The 12,961-nt window shown below is 43.3% G+C and overlaps 1 protein-coding gene across 2 annotated transcripts in view; it reads left to right on the forward strand.

The window, feature by feature from the left end:
* Positions 1 to 4,137: 4,137 nt before the first annotated feature.
* Positions 4,138 to 12,961, forward strand: part of LRRC39 (leucine rich repeat containing 39) — a 47,992-nt gene continuing 39,168 nt past the window's right edge. The window contains exons 1-2 of one of the 2 annotated variants that reach the window (XM_080801156.1): positions 4,397 to 4,596; positions 9,820 to 9,937. The gene's annotated coding sequence lies outside the window, so the exon portion shown is untranslated. Of the gene's footprint in view, positions 4,597 to 9,819; positions 9,938 to 12,961 lie in introns of both variants that reach the window. The other variant, XM_080801155.1, reaches the window with a different exon arrangement.

A 12,961-nucleotide genomic window follows, 5' to 3' on the forward strand; every position in this document is an offset into this window, starting at 1 on the left:
GTGGCTATATAATATTCTATTATGTGTATTTGTTATACATTTGATACTAAACTTGTACAGCAAGCATGATGCTAAGCACTGGGCACAGAATCAGAATGTCCTCCCTTATGGTCCCTGCCTTCATTGGGTTTACAGTCTAGTAAGGAGGAGGGGGCAGATACTAAACAATCATTAAAAGTAAAGTATCATTACATGTCTAAGTAGGAAAAAACAGGTTGCTGTGACAGCATCTAATAAAGGTTACTAATCCTGTCTTAGAGGGTTAGGAGAGTATGTACCATAATTTAACCTATCCCCTACTGATGGCATTTGCAGAATTTTAAATGAAGAACAATATGTTCAGTTGTCTCTCTTTCTCTCTCTCTCTCTCTCTTTTTTATGAAGGAGATAGAAGTTTTACTGAATACACCACAAGGGGGTGGCAGGCAGGACAGCAGAGAAGAGGCTGTCTGCCTGGTCAGTTGTCTCCTAAGGAAGATTCCCCAAAGCCACTCTGGACACTGTCCCTTACATCCCACTGACTATAACTATAACTTAGTTATATGGCCAGCCTAGTTGCAAAAAAGTGTGGGAAATAAGAGGGCATGTGCTTAGCTAAATATTCTGTTATTTTGGGTAAAGGAGAGAAAGGCTGTTAGGAGATAATTGCCATCTCTACTAATAGAAGATATTTTATACATTTTAAGTTAGTAAAGACTATAATACATAAAGCAATTTCTTCATGTCACACATCCACTACAGTGCAAACTGAGGCCCAGTCCGGGTAGATCCACTTGCTACTCTGTCACATTATGTCTTAGCACAACTCTGACCAACTTCTCTTACTTAAGCTAATAAGCAATAGAGAGTAGTAATGGGTTATCACTATCAAGTGAAGTGCCTGATGAAGCCCAGATATTACTTTATCCTGTTTCAGGTCTTCTCTAAGTTTTCTCTGCAATTGAGAAGGTTGAGTTTCATTTCTATTGTTTTCTTTTCAACTCTTGTCCCCTGGGACATATCATAAGTACCACTATAGAAAGGGTCAACAATTTGAGGAGATAAAAATGCAGGGACTACCTGTTGCATTCCATTGTTCAAATTTCTCTCTTCTTCAGCCTGAACCTGTATTTTTAAAGTGTAACAGTTCAGGACATTTTCCACTGCAAGTGACAAAAGTCTAATTCTTCCTGGGTTATATTACAAAGGGTATTTCATTCATATTAACTGAAATGCTCAGGGTATCAGTTTGAGGTATGGCTGGATCCAGGGACTTAATACATTCAAGACAGTCTCTGTTTTTCTCTGTCTCTATCTCTGTCTCTTTACTCTGTATCTCTTGGATCTCAAGACAAGCTGTCCCAATGTGTTGGCAAAGATGCTTACGAGTACCCAGACTTACATTCCTCAGAACTCACATTCTATTTCCAGTTAAAATCCCAAGGAAAGTTTTAATTGTTCTGGCTTGGTTCATGCCCATCAATGTGGGCAGAAGAATACAATATCCTGATTGGCCAGGCTTGGATATTAATGGTCATCCTTGGAGCCTGGGAGTCAGTCAGTCCCATTCAACCACATGGAGTAAGAAAGGACATCTGGAAGAATATCTGAGTAGAGTAAAAGCAAAAAAAGTCAACTACATAAGGTGAGTTGTTGCCTTTCTACACCTCATATTAAATAATAAATGTTTTCTTTTTTTTTTTTTAAGATTTTATTTATTTATTTGGTGCAGAGAGAGAGAGACAGAGATCACAAGTAGTCAGAGAGACAGGCAGAGAGAGGGGGGAAGCAGGCTCCCCGCCGAGCAGAGAGACCGATGTGGGGCTCGATCCCAGGACCCCGAGATCATGACCTGAGCCGAAGGCAGAGGCTTTAACCCACTGAGCCACTCAGGCGCCCCAATAATAAATGTTTTCTAAGAGAGTTCTTGAAGAACCTGGGTAGAGAGGAAGCAGAAGAGGTGGACTAGGGAGTGGGAGGTAAATACAGACGATAATATTAAACTGTGTGCCTGTTAGTTGTGATTCCAAGAATTTACAGTATCACTGATGAAAAGTGTTTGTATTTTCTTCCTAGTTTTCAGTGTTGATGAGAAGTAATTTCATTCTCAAACTTCAAGTGATGCAATGTTGATAACTCAACCGATGTCAAAATACAAATTACTAGCTTCAATATTTTCACCTAATCTTTCTTAAAATTCTTGCATGCTAATCTATTTTTGCATGCTAATCTATTCACTAGCTTTGATGTTTTACACATATACTGGTGTATTAATTATGGCAGAAGGAAAAAGTCTAAGTTAGATTTTCAAAGCCCATTTCTATGAAAAAACAGAAGATGAACAGAACCTTATGGCTTACCATAGGGATATTTATCAAGAGAAAAAGAAGATACACATTTCAATTTACCTGACACATCCTACAAGAAATCATGGCTTCCAGGTTAGTCTCAACCAGATTCCTTCTAAATTCTGCAACAAATGCCTGAGCCAGTCTTCACACAACCTGTGCCAATCTTTTCTGCACATTTAAGCACCTGCACAGATGTCTCCCCAGCTGTGTTGTGTTAAGGAGAAATCTCCTAATGTCTTTAGAGAAAACAAGGTGATTCAACCCAATGATCTTTCATTTCTCCCCTTTTTACCTCAAAACCTCTACCTTCTTACACTTTCCCTTTGTTTTCTTTTTGAGGAAGATGTGATTCTCCACCAAAAATCAAACTTGCTATTCTCTATTACTAATCCCATTTCTTCCTCCTGATCCTTGCTTTATGTTTAATCAATGGCCCCATTTTGATCTTTTAGTCTCCGCCTCACATGTAGTACTGTACCAGATGCAGTCCTCTGGCACACTGGTTAAGGTTCATTTCCAGAACTTATTGGAGACTCTTGGCAAACTTACTTTTTTTTTTTTTTTTCTTACTGATGAATGTGTCAGGATCATGTTGTATATCCATAAACCTGTTTCCTTTTCTTTTTGGGCACACAGTTAAATATTTTCCAGCCTAGCCTGCAGTTAGGTAGGGCCATGTAATTTATTTCTAGCCATTGCAATATGGGTAGAAGTGATGTAAACCAATTCCAAACATAGCCCATAGAACCTCCCAAGAGATCCTCCACACTCCTCTTTCCTTTCCATAGCAAGCCTCAAGCCTTTATATTGAAGATGGCAGCCACACAAGATGGAAGGAGCCAGCATCTCCAAATGATTTGGTGACATAAAGCCTCCCCACCACCACCCTCAGCACTGATTGGATTGGATGTGATACAGGTGAAATAACTTCTATTGTTAGAAGACACTGATCCTTTGAGATTAATCTCTCCTCTAGGTAGTAATAACTCTAACTCTGAGCTTATGCAGTGCTTATCACATGTGACTAAATTTAAACCTGTTTCAATTTAATCATTGTGGCTATTGAGCAACTGAAATGTGGCTAGTATAACTAAGAAGCTGAATTTTATTGAATTTTAATTAATTAAAATTTAAATGTAGAGAGTCACATGTGGCTAGTGGCTACCATATTGGACATTGCAGATACAGAGTATTTCCATCACCATAGAAAATTCTAGTGAATAGTGCTGCCCTAATAAATAGAACTGTTCTTTTTAAATAATCTCTTGCCCCTAGAAACTCTGTACTTCAGTAAAACTAATTTCCCTCTACCTAAAAGAAAGCTCCAAACCTTCCTTTCTCACATTGTTACCTTTACTTGCCACTGCAGGAATGAACTATCCTACCCTTCCTGCCTTTGCCTACCTTCTTGACTGGGTGGTCTTGAACTCCTTGCGGTCTGGCTTCCTTCCCTACTGCTCACCTGTAATCGGTATGCTTGGCAAAAGTTTGGCCACGTCTTTCTCCCAGGTGTGGCCTAAATTCCTCTCTCTGGATCCACCTCTCTCCTGAGCTCTAGGCACTCATTTTCACTCTTCAGGATCTCAAGGTTACCACGTGTTTCAATGCTATCTCATCAGAGAAACCAGGTCAACTCTGAATTATTTACACCAAACCCTGAGATGCCTCATGTTATCATTGTTATCCCCACAAAATAACCACAGCACTTTTGTGTTCCAGAAGGCAATCACCATTTAGGCAAACACTGAAGGTAGCGTGAACCCCTGACCTTTGCAAGCTCAGAATGAAATGGAAAGGAATTCATGATGAGGCAGTTCCAGTCCTGAGCAGGAGGGTTTTGACCACGAGCTAGTTCATGTGCTAGTCAGACCCTTGTGAGAGAACTCTAGGCCAGCTTGCTAAAACTGAGCAGGAGAATTTGGAGACAGTCCAGACGAGAGCCACAAAAGCGAAGCATGACAAGAGTAATTGAAGTTGTGTTACAGAGGCCGTCTATATCAGGCTCCTACTGAGTATCACGTGGAATGTTACAACACAAAGCATTGGGAACAGCTGTTCTGGGCCTTGACAAGAGACAGGAGAGAAGAAATGAGAACAGGTGTGAAATCAAGAATTACCCTGGATAGGGGGCAAAGTCGGGACGGTCAAAGAAGGATTCATGCTTATCCCAGGCTGAAGAGGAGCCCAAGTCCCCTCCAATTGGCAGCCCCAGTGCCTCCACTCACCAGCATTTCCAGAGGAGCCTTCCGGTCGTGTTAAACTTGTGGTAAGCTATGGAACTTGACGTTTGCTGCAGAGAGTTCCTTGATAAGTTCAAACATGGGTTAAATAGTTCTAAAAATGTGGTTAAAAGGATAGCTAAAAATATCAAGGTTTATAAAGTCTGAACAGAAGTTGCAAGAATGCAGTGATCTGGAAAAAACCTAGTAAATTCGTTTCCTGGAGAAATGAAGCCAGGGTTCAAACTGCAGTAACAAAGGCAAGTAAGCTGATGGCAGGTGTAATTAAGTTAATGGAAACTGCAGGGATGAATATAAATCAGAATGACTAACAGTTTGAGGCATTAGTTATGCAAATATAACATAGAGGAGTCCATGAGCTAAGTTGCCACACTAATAACTCTTTAAACCACACATTGCACAAGAACCTGGCTTTGGTCCCATTGTGTTTCTGGCACAAGAGTAGAAGGGCCCCCTTGGTTCACATGTTGCTTGGGCAGAGCAGGACAAACTGACAGGAATGGCATAATTTTTTAAAACCACTATGGTCATTTACTGAAGTAGTTTCTCTAATAAGTTTGTGAAAATTTAAAATATTGATATATAAATGTAATACATGCTAATTCTGAAAGATTTTTTTTGGTTTGTAATTTATAAATACATTAAAATGAAAATAAATACATACGTGCATGCATACACGCATTAAAATGTCTCACAGCTTCTATCTTTACTAGATATTATAGGTTTAGTAATTTTTCACATTTGTGGAAATGTGAAAAAACAATCTTTGTAGTTGCCTCTTAAAATGTCTACAACGTATCCTCAAAAGTTGGGTCAGTATCCTAGAAACAAAATATTATGTAATTCATGTTGAATTATCCAGTTACAGAGTTTAAAATTGGGTGTAGCTTTTATTTCTGTAGAACTAAAAAATAGTGCACAAAAATGAAAGAAGGAGCATATCTTTTTGTTATGTGGCACCAAATACCTCATTCGAATATAGAAAGCCAATGCAACTTTTCTGTCATTATTTGGTATTGTTCTTTGTTTTCTTTTTTTCTTTTTCCTTTTAATTTCTTTTCCTTTAAGTAATCTCTTCACCCAGCCTGGGGCTCGAACTCATGACCCCAAGATCAAGAGTTGCATGCTGTACTGACTGAGCCAGCCAGGTGGCCCTATTTTTTTTTTCCCTTTTGAAACAAGACTGTATTGGCTTTTATTCTGTGGTCCTCTCACTTGAGATTTATTTATTTATTTACTTATTTATTTTTAAAGATTTTATTTATTTATTTGACAGAGATTACAAGTAGGTGGAGAGGCAGGCAGAGAGAGAGGAAGAAGAAGGCTCCCTGTGGAGCAGAGAGCCCAATGTGGGGCTTGATTCCAGGACCCTGGGATCATGACCTGAGCGGAAGGAAGAGGCTTTAAACCACTGAGCCACCCAGGCGCCCTCACTTGAGATTTAAATTGCCCTAGAAAGTTACATAATATTCTGATTATTGCTGCTGAGGTTTTATGTATCATGTAAAAACTAGTGGAAAAAAATATGGCACCAATGTATTCCTACGAGGAATTATGCTTTGTTCACTTGTATTTTGTTTGCTAAATAACATGTTGATTACTTAGACTCACAGCATGCTTTTCTCAAACAAAGATTTTGCAGTCATTTCTAAAGACCTTATAATTTCTGGCCCCTTCCCAGTAGGCTATAGAATAAATAATTTTCATACACTAATTCTTGTGTCTCCACTGTTGATTGGTTTAGGGAAATTATATGGATATGAGAAATGAAACCAGTGCAAAAAAAAAGATTGTGCAGTTTTCAGTCCTAGTTAAATATACTAACTTTTGGTTATAAAACACATATTTAATAATAGAAAAAATAATTGGCTAAAATTAAATATTTTTCTCAATTTAGTGACTTAGATATTTAAGTTATTAGAGAATGAAACTGTAGGGTCAGGTATCCAAAGTCATTTGAGACCACCTAGAATCTGAGAACTTTGGCTCCAAGGGAAAGGTATTTGGTGTCTTTTGGGTAGATATCTCATTAGAATTGCCAGAGTTCTCTGGAGATTTGGATTTGGAATAATTTCTCATTATTTATATTATATTATATTATAATATAATATACTATATATAATATATATATAGTATATTATATATTATATTATAATTTATATTATAATTTATATTATAAATTCTCATTATTTCTCATAAGATTTGGAATAATTTCTCATGACATTTGGACTGAGCACTCACAAGATTTGGATTGAGATCTCAGGAAATTTCCCTGACATCTCACAATATTTGGAATGAGTTCTCACAATCTTTGGGTAAAAATCTCATGAGAAATGCGTGAGTCCTCACGAGATTTAGAGTGAGATCTCACGAGCTTAGAAATAAGTTCTCAGGAGATTTGAGTAGAAATGTCCTAAGAAGTTCCGGAGTTCTCAAAAGACTTGGACCATGATCTCATGAGATTTGGATTGAGATTATGTGATTTCCCTGAGTTCCCACAATATTTTAAATGAGTTCCCATGAGATTTGGATAGACAGCTCAAAAGAAATTCCCAAGTTCTCTCGAGATTTGAACAGAGATCTCTCGAGAGTTGGACCATGATCTCATGAGATTTGGATTGAGATCATGTGATTTCCCTGAGTTCTAAGATATTTGAAATGAGTTCTCAAGAGATTTCTACCCAAATCGTGAAATTCACAATTTGGGTAGAAATCTCCTGAGAATTGCGTGAGTTCTCAAGAGATTTGGCTGCAAGCTGCACTGGCATGTCTTCCAGCAGCTCTCACAATGCAGCTCAGCACTGCCTCCAGTGACTGATGGCACTGCCATGCCATCAAGCAGCTCTCATAATTCAGCTTTCCACCACTGGAGGCAGTGCTGAACTCCAGTGCAAGAAAATAGTGAAAGATGGGGCAGTTCAGGTTGCCGCCAGGGGAGACAGTGCTGAGCTGCAGTGGCGAGATGCTGGAAGACATGCTGCTGGAGCCTCCTGACAGTGGATGCAGTGAGCAGATAGTGCAGTGTGGGAAGGAGAGGCAGTGCGGATTTCTGTCACTGGTGGCAGTGCTGAGTTGCAGTCTGAGTGATGATGGAAGACGTACCAGTGCGGCTTGAGACCAGTGGAGGCAGATGGGAGCTGCATTGGGATACACTGGAAGGCCCAGCAGGCAGGTTCATGTCGCAGGAGGGAGTGGTGAGCTGTGGTGCGAGTCACTGGAAGGCATTGCAATGCTGTTTGCCACCACTGGAGGCAGTGGCGAGCTGCAGTGTGAAACGTGCTGGAAGATGAGTCCCTGTGGCTTGTCGCCAGCACTGAGGGCAGTGGTGAGGTGCTGGGTGAGAGACCGTGAGAGGAGGCACACTGCAACTTGTTTCTATAGGAGACAGTGGTGACCTGTATAGTCTTTCTCCAGGCTCAAGAGTGGTGGTAATAACCCCTAGAGCCGTCTACCAACTCAGCATTGATGCCCCGTGTCCCCGGGTTTGGTGGTAATGTGCTGTCAGGATGGTGCAGGAGGGGCCTGCTGGTGCGGGTCTGGAGCCTGGAGGAAACCAGACCAGACTCATGCTGCTTTTGGAACAGATGAGTTGAGAGTGTTTTTGGAAGAGAAACTTCACTTCTCCAAAAAGGACAATGGCATTGGTCTTTAGAATGAAGCTAATTACTACTTAAGAAACAAGCATGTGTCTCCCCTTCTCCCTGGAACTGGAGCAGGTGTGCAGGCTGTAGGTTGGAGAAGCCTTCTTATCCCCACCTGACAATGCTTTACTCTGGCTCCATGAGACCCAAAGTTTTGAAATCAGCGCCTGAGTCAGTCCTGCAGCTTGTCGCAGAACATCAGCATTCGGAGAAAGCAGCAGGTACATTGGGTGCAATGTCACATCCATGTCAGGACAGGAGATAAAACTTCTCTTTAACCCCAGACCTCCTAGGCTTTTCTCTTGTCTCTACTGGAGCCAGAAAGTCAAACTGAAGCAGCTGGCAACAATCTAGAGTGGGTGCAAGAGTTCCTTAGTTTCCCTGCAGGTAGAACATGGCAGGGGATCCCATTTTCTCTGTTCATTTATTGCTTACAAAGTTATTTGGAACATCTCTTTCCTAGGCAATCACTTTGATTAAAAAGGGAAGATGAGATTTACTCTGTGTGTGTTTTTAACTTAGAATGTGTTCCTTCATCTAGCAGTCTTTATTCACCTGGGCCTAGCTTGTGGTGGAGTGGCCAGCATCTGGAGTTAGGTGGCTTTTTGCAGTCAGAGACTTCCATTCTGTCTTGTCCTTTGTCAAAGGTGATGTTTCATAATTGATTAGTCTTTTCATCCAAAGTGTTACAATGAGGGCAGAGGGAAATTTCAAAATGACTCCAAGGAGACTTGGATGATTTAAAAGGGAAGCTTGATTTTCTAGTTTCACTAAATGGATCATCTAGATAGTTGGACATGCCATGTTTTCTCTGCAGTTTCACTGATGAGGAAGTCAGAAGGAGAGTCTTTGGGAATTCTCCCAGATAGAGGCATGCTGGTGGCTTCAAGGGGCTTGGCATCAGGAACCCTGGGGTGAATTTCTGGAACTGCTTGCCTGGCACTGGGTGAGTCAGGTTATCCCACAGGTTTTCCATTTCCTTCTTAGGAAATTGCTGGCAGGGAATGTTCTGCTTAAAGCGGAGCCCTCCTGCACTGTCGCTGGGCATGCAGCCTGTTGCAGCCACTCTGGAAAAGAGCATAGTGGTACCTCCAAAAGCTAAAAATGGAACAACCCTAGGATCCAACAATTGCACTTCTAGGTATTTACCCAAAGGACACAAAAATGCACATTCAGTGGGGTACAAGCGCCGTGATGTTTATAGCAGCATGAACAACCATAGCGAAACGATGGAGGGAGTCCCAATGTCCATTGACTGATGAATGGAGAAAGAAGATGTGGGAGATCGATACACAATGGAATAGGCCCCAGCTTCACAAAAAATGAATTCTTACATCTGCAAGCATGCAGATGCATCTAGAATGGATTAAGCTAAGCAAAATCTGTAAGGAAAGACAAATACCCACTGACTTCACTCCTCTGGGATTTCAAAAGGAGCAAAGATAAACATAGTGGGGGGAGGAAGATAGACAAATGAGGAAACAGGCTCCACCTTAGAGCACAAACCGAGGGTTGCTGGCGGGCAGGTACGTGAGGGGAAAGGGTTAAATGGGTGATGGCTAATAGGGAGGGCACTGGTTGTGATGAGCTCTGGGTGTTCTATGGCAGGTGAGGAATCACGAAATCCTATCCCTGAAGCAAAGGAATGAACACTGCAGGGGAACGAACTAGAACTTAAGTCAATGAAGAAAAGAAAAAGACCATGTTCTGCTTCATGAAGAGTGAGGTAAAAATGGAGTGATTTTCGCTCTCCTATTCTGTAGATGATAGGTTTCAAACACTGTGGCAGGATACGCTAGTGTCTTACTGCATAAGGAGTCCTTGGAAAGCTGCAGTGAAAGTTCAGATCTCAGAGCACGTTCATGTTCCATTGATATGTTACTTACAGTTTGCCCAGGTAGGAATGTAAGTGCAGAGAAATATGACAGAAGAGGAGAGGAGGTGTTAACCATTCAGGAAGTAGCCTTCTGCCTTTCTCATGAAAGCCTTGGGCCAGTGTAATTTTGGAAGGGGCGGGGGGTCCTGGAGCACTGCAGCAGACAGGGGAGTTCCAGGTCTGGGTAGAGCTGAGAGGGGTCCCTGAGGAGAGCAGAGTGCATTCTGCAGGAGGGTGTGGGCAGGGCTGGCTCCGGGGGTGGCCATGTGTCTCCCGTGTGACAGTTGTGACAGGTCAGGGCTGTGACCAGGTTCCTGGCTGAGGACAGAGGAGGCCCAGGTGGTGAGCTGGCAGAGCCCCTTCTTCTGTGCCACCGGCCTCAGCCAATACACATGAGCTCCTTGTCTGTCCCTGTCATTCCAGTTCAGACTTCTCCGCGTTGCCAGGCCAAGACATTGGGTTGGGCTTCTTTCTTTGAGTGTGTGTGGAGTTTCAAAAATTAGGTAGTGGAAATGACATCAGGACATGTGTTCCTCTTGTATTTCCTGCTCTCCTTTTAATCACTGAAGTGAATCAGACCTGCCAGTGGAAGGGGCAGTTTGTGTGTTTTTCTTTCCTGTTTTAATTTAAAAATGGGAAAACAGGCTTCTGAAATAGTCAAAGAATCCTTGGTGGGGGTTCATGTTTTTCTCTTCCGTGAACACTTTCTCATATTAGAAATTATTTTTTAGGGGCGCCTGGGTGGCTCAGTCGGTTAAGCATCTGCCTTTGGCTCAGGTCATGATCCCAGGGTCCTGAGATCAAGCCCCACATTGGGCTCCCTGCTCAGCGGGAAGCCTGCTTCTCCCTCTCCCACTCCCTCTGCTTGTGTTCTCTTTCTTGGTGTATCTCTCTCTGTCAAATAATACATACATTTTTTTAAAATTAGTTTTTGAAGTAAAGCACAGCCTCAGAGCTGTAACAGGGTGCAGTGCGCTTTGTGAGGGGGAGAAATGGAGGAGTATAAGTTGTTTAGGAGCCTGGGGAGTGGCTCATTGCAATCCCAATGGAACACAAGCCCCTGTTAGCCTTTCCTAGTGAGGCGGGGAAGGCAGTGTGTGTGTGTGGCTGCTCACCTGGTGGCCCATCCTGGACTCTGAAACTTGACCCAGTGAATCACTTGTGACTTGAACTGGGGAATTGATAAAGAACAGAAAATGAACCCTGGAGGGCGCCTGCACCCTTTGCACTCGGACAGCTCCATGGAGCAAAGGAGCTCATCTCCCGTGAGGTGTGTCAGGATCCCTGAGGGTGTGGGCTTTGCTTCCTGGGAAGAGGTTGTGTCTTCATCCTTCTCTGAACCAGAGTCATGTTGTCTGGTTATGGAGAACCAGACCTTTACGTGACCATGTCATTATTATTCTTGTATTTTAAGAAAGCAGTCTAGACACTGACTTCGAGATACAGATATCCAAAGGAAAAACACAAGGTCAACTATATATATGAGGACTGAACTTGTGTGCCTCTCATTAGTATGGGCAATGTCGGGCTGCCCGTATGAGAAAGAACATGGAATTCTATTTGGATAGAATACGTGTGCCCACGTCGTGTTCTATTCTATCATTTTCCTTACTTCTCTGAAGGGAAAATAGAGTGGTGACTGGAGCTTGGTGTCTGATTTGATGGAATGGGAGACAAGAGATTTGAAAGAGCAGCGTTCATGCTGACGTGGTGCTCCATGCCCAGGGAGTGAGGGTTTGAAGCTTGGACTCAGAAGCGTTGGTGTTCAGGGAGGATGTGGTCCGAGTTTCCTGCACACAGAGTCGCTCAGCTGGTCTCCTCAACAGACCCATTCCTGACTTTTGAAGGGCAGCTAGAAGGTGGCTCGAAACCCTAGGGCACTGGAGGAAGGATCTGGAAGGGACACCTGGGTGGACCAGTGTACACAAACCCAGGGAATTCCAGAGCTAACGATGAACACGTTTCTGAGACTGGAGTTGGCTTCTCTGTGAGCAGCATTGAGCTGGGCTGGAAAGCAGTTTCTGGGTCTTAGGAGTCACCGTGTCAGCAGATGTGAGCCTGGCAGGGCAGTCAGATCGGATAGCTGGGAGACTGTGAGGCCGGCCATGGCTGTAGGCCTTCACTCTTGATGCACAGGTCAGCTTGCTCCATGGACAGGGCTCTGATTCCCAGCCAGCCCTCCAGCTGCAGATGTGATAGGAAACTTGCTTCCTGTTTGGTTCTCCAGCCCTCATCTCAGCAGGGGGCTTGGTGGGAAGCAACCCACAGGCAGCATTATGGCTTCTTGCCCAGTGTGCCCCTTGATTCCTCGGACTGAGGCACCGCAGGTATCCTCTGTCTGTGCCTGTGAATTCAGCCAGCAGAACCACTTCTTCCAGAACCACAGCCCTGAGAAATCCTCCACTTTGCTGTGCTGTGTGGGAGAGGCCAGTTTTCATTTGGAACTGAAATCTCAGCTTCTGCCATGAGGTTCCAAGGCCACATGGCACACCAGTCTCCTTGAAGCTCTAGTTCGACATGGGGCCTGACCTGTGAGACAGACCGATCCTGGGTGGCCTGCTGCTGCTGCTGCTGTTGCTGCTGCTGCTGTTGCTGCTGCTGTTGCTGCTGCTGTTGCTGCTGCTGTTGCTGCTGCTGCTGTTGCTGCTGCTGCTGTTGCTGCTGCTGTTGCTGCTGCTGCTGTTGCTGCTGCTGTTGCTGCTGCTGCTGCTGCTGCTGTTGCTGCTGCTGTTGCTGCTGCTGCTGCTGTTGCTGCTGCTATTGCTGCTGCTGCTGCTGTTGCTGCTGCTGTTGCTGCTGTTGCTGCTGCTGTTGCTGCTGCTGTTGCTGCTGTTGCTGCTGTTGTTGCTGCTATTGCTGCTGCTGCTGTTGCTG

This window comes from Martes martes (genome assembly GCF_963455335.1).
Source record: "Martes martes genome assembly, chromosome: 4".
NCBI classification, from domain to species: Eukaryota; Metazoa; Chordata; class Mammalia; order Carnivora; family Mustelidae; genus Martes; species Martes martes.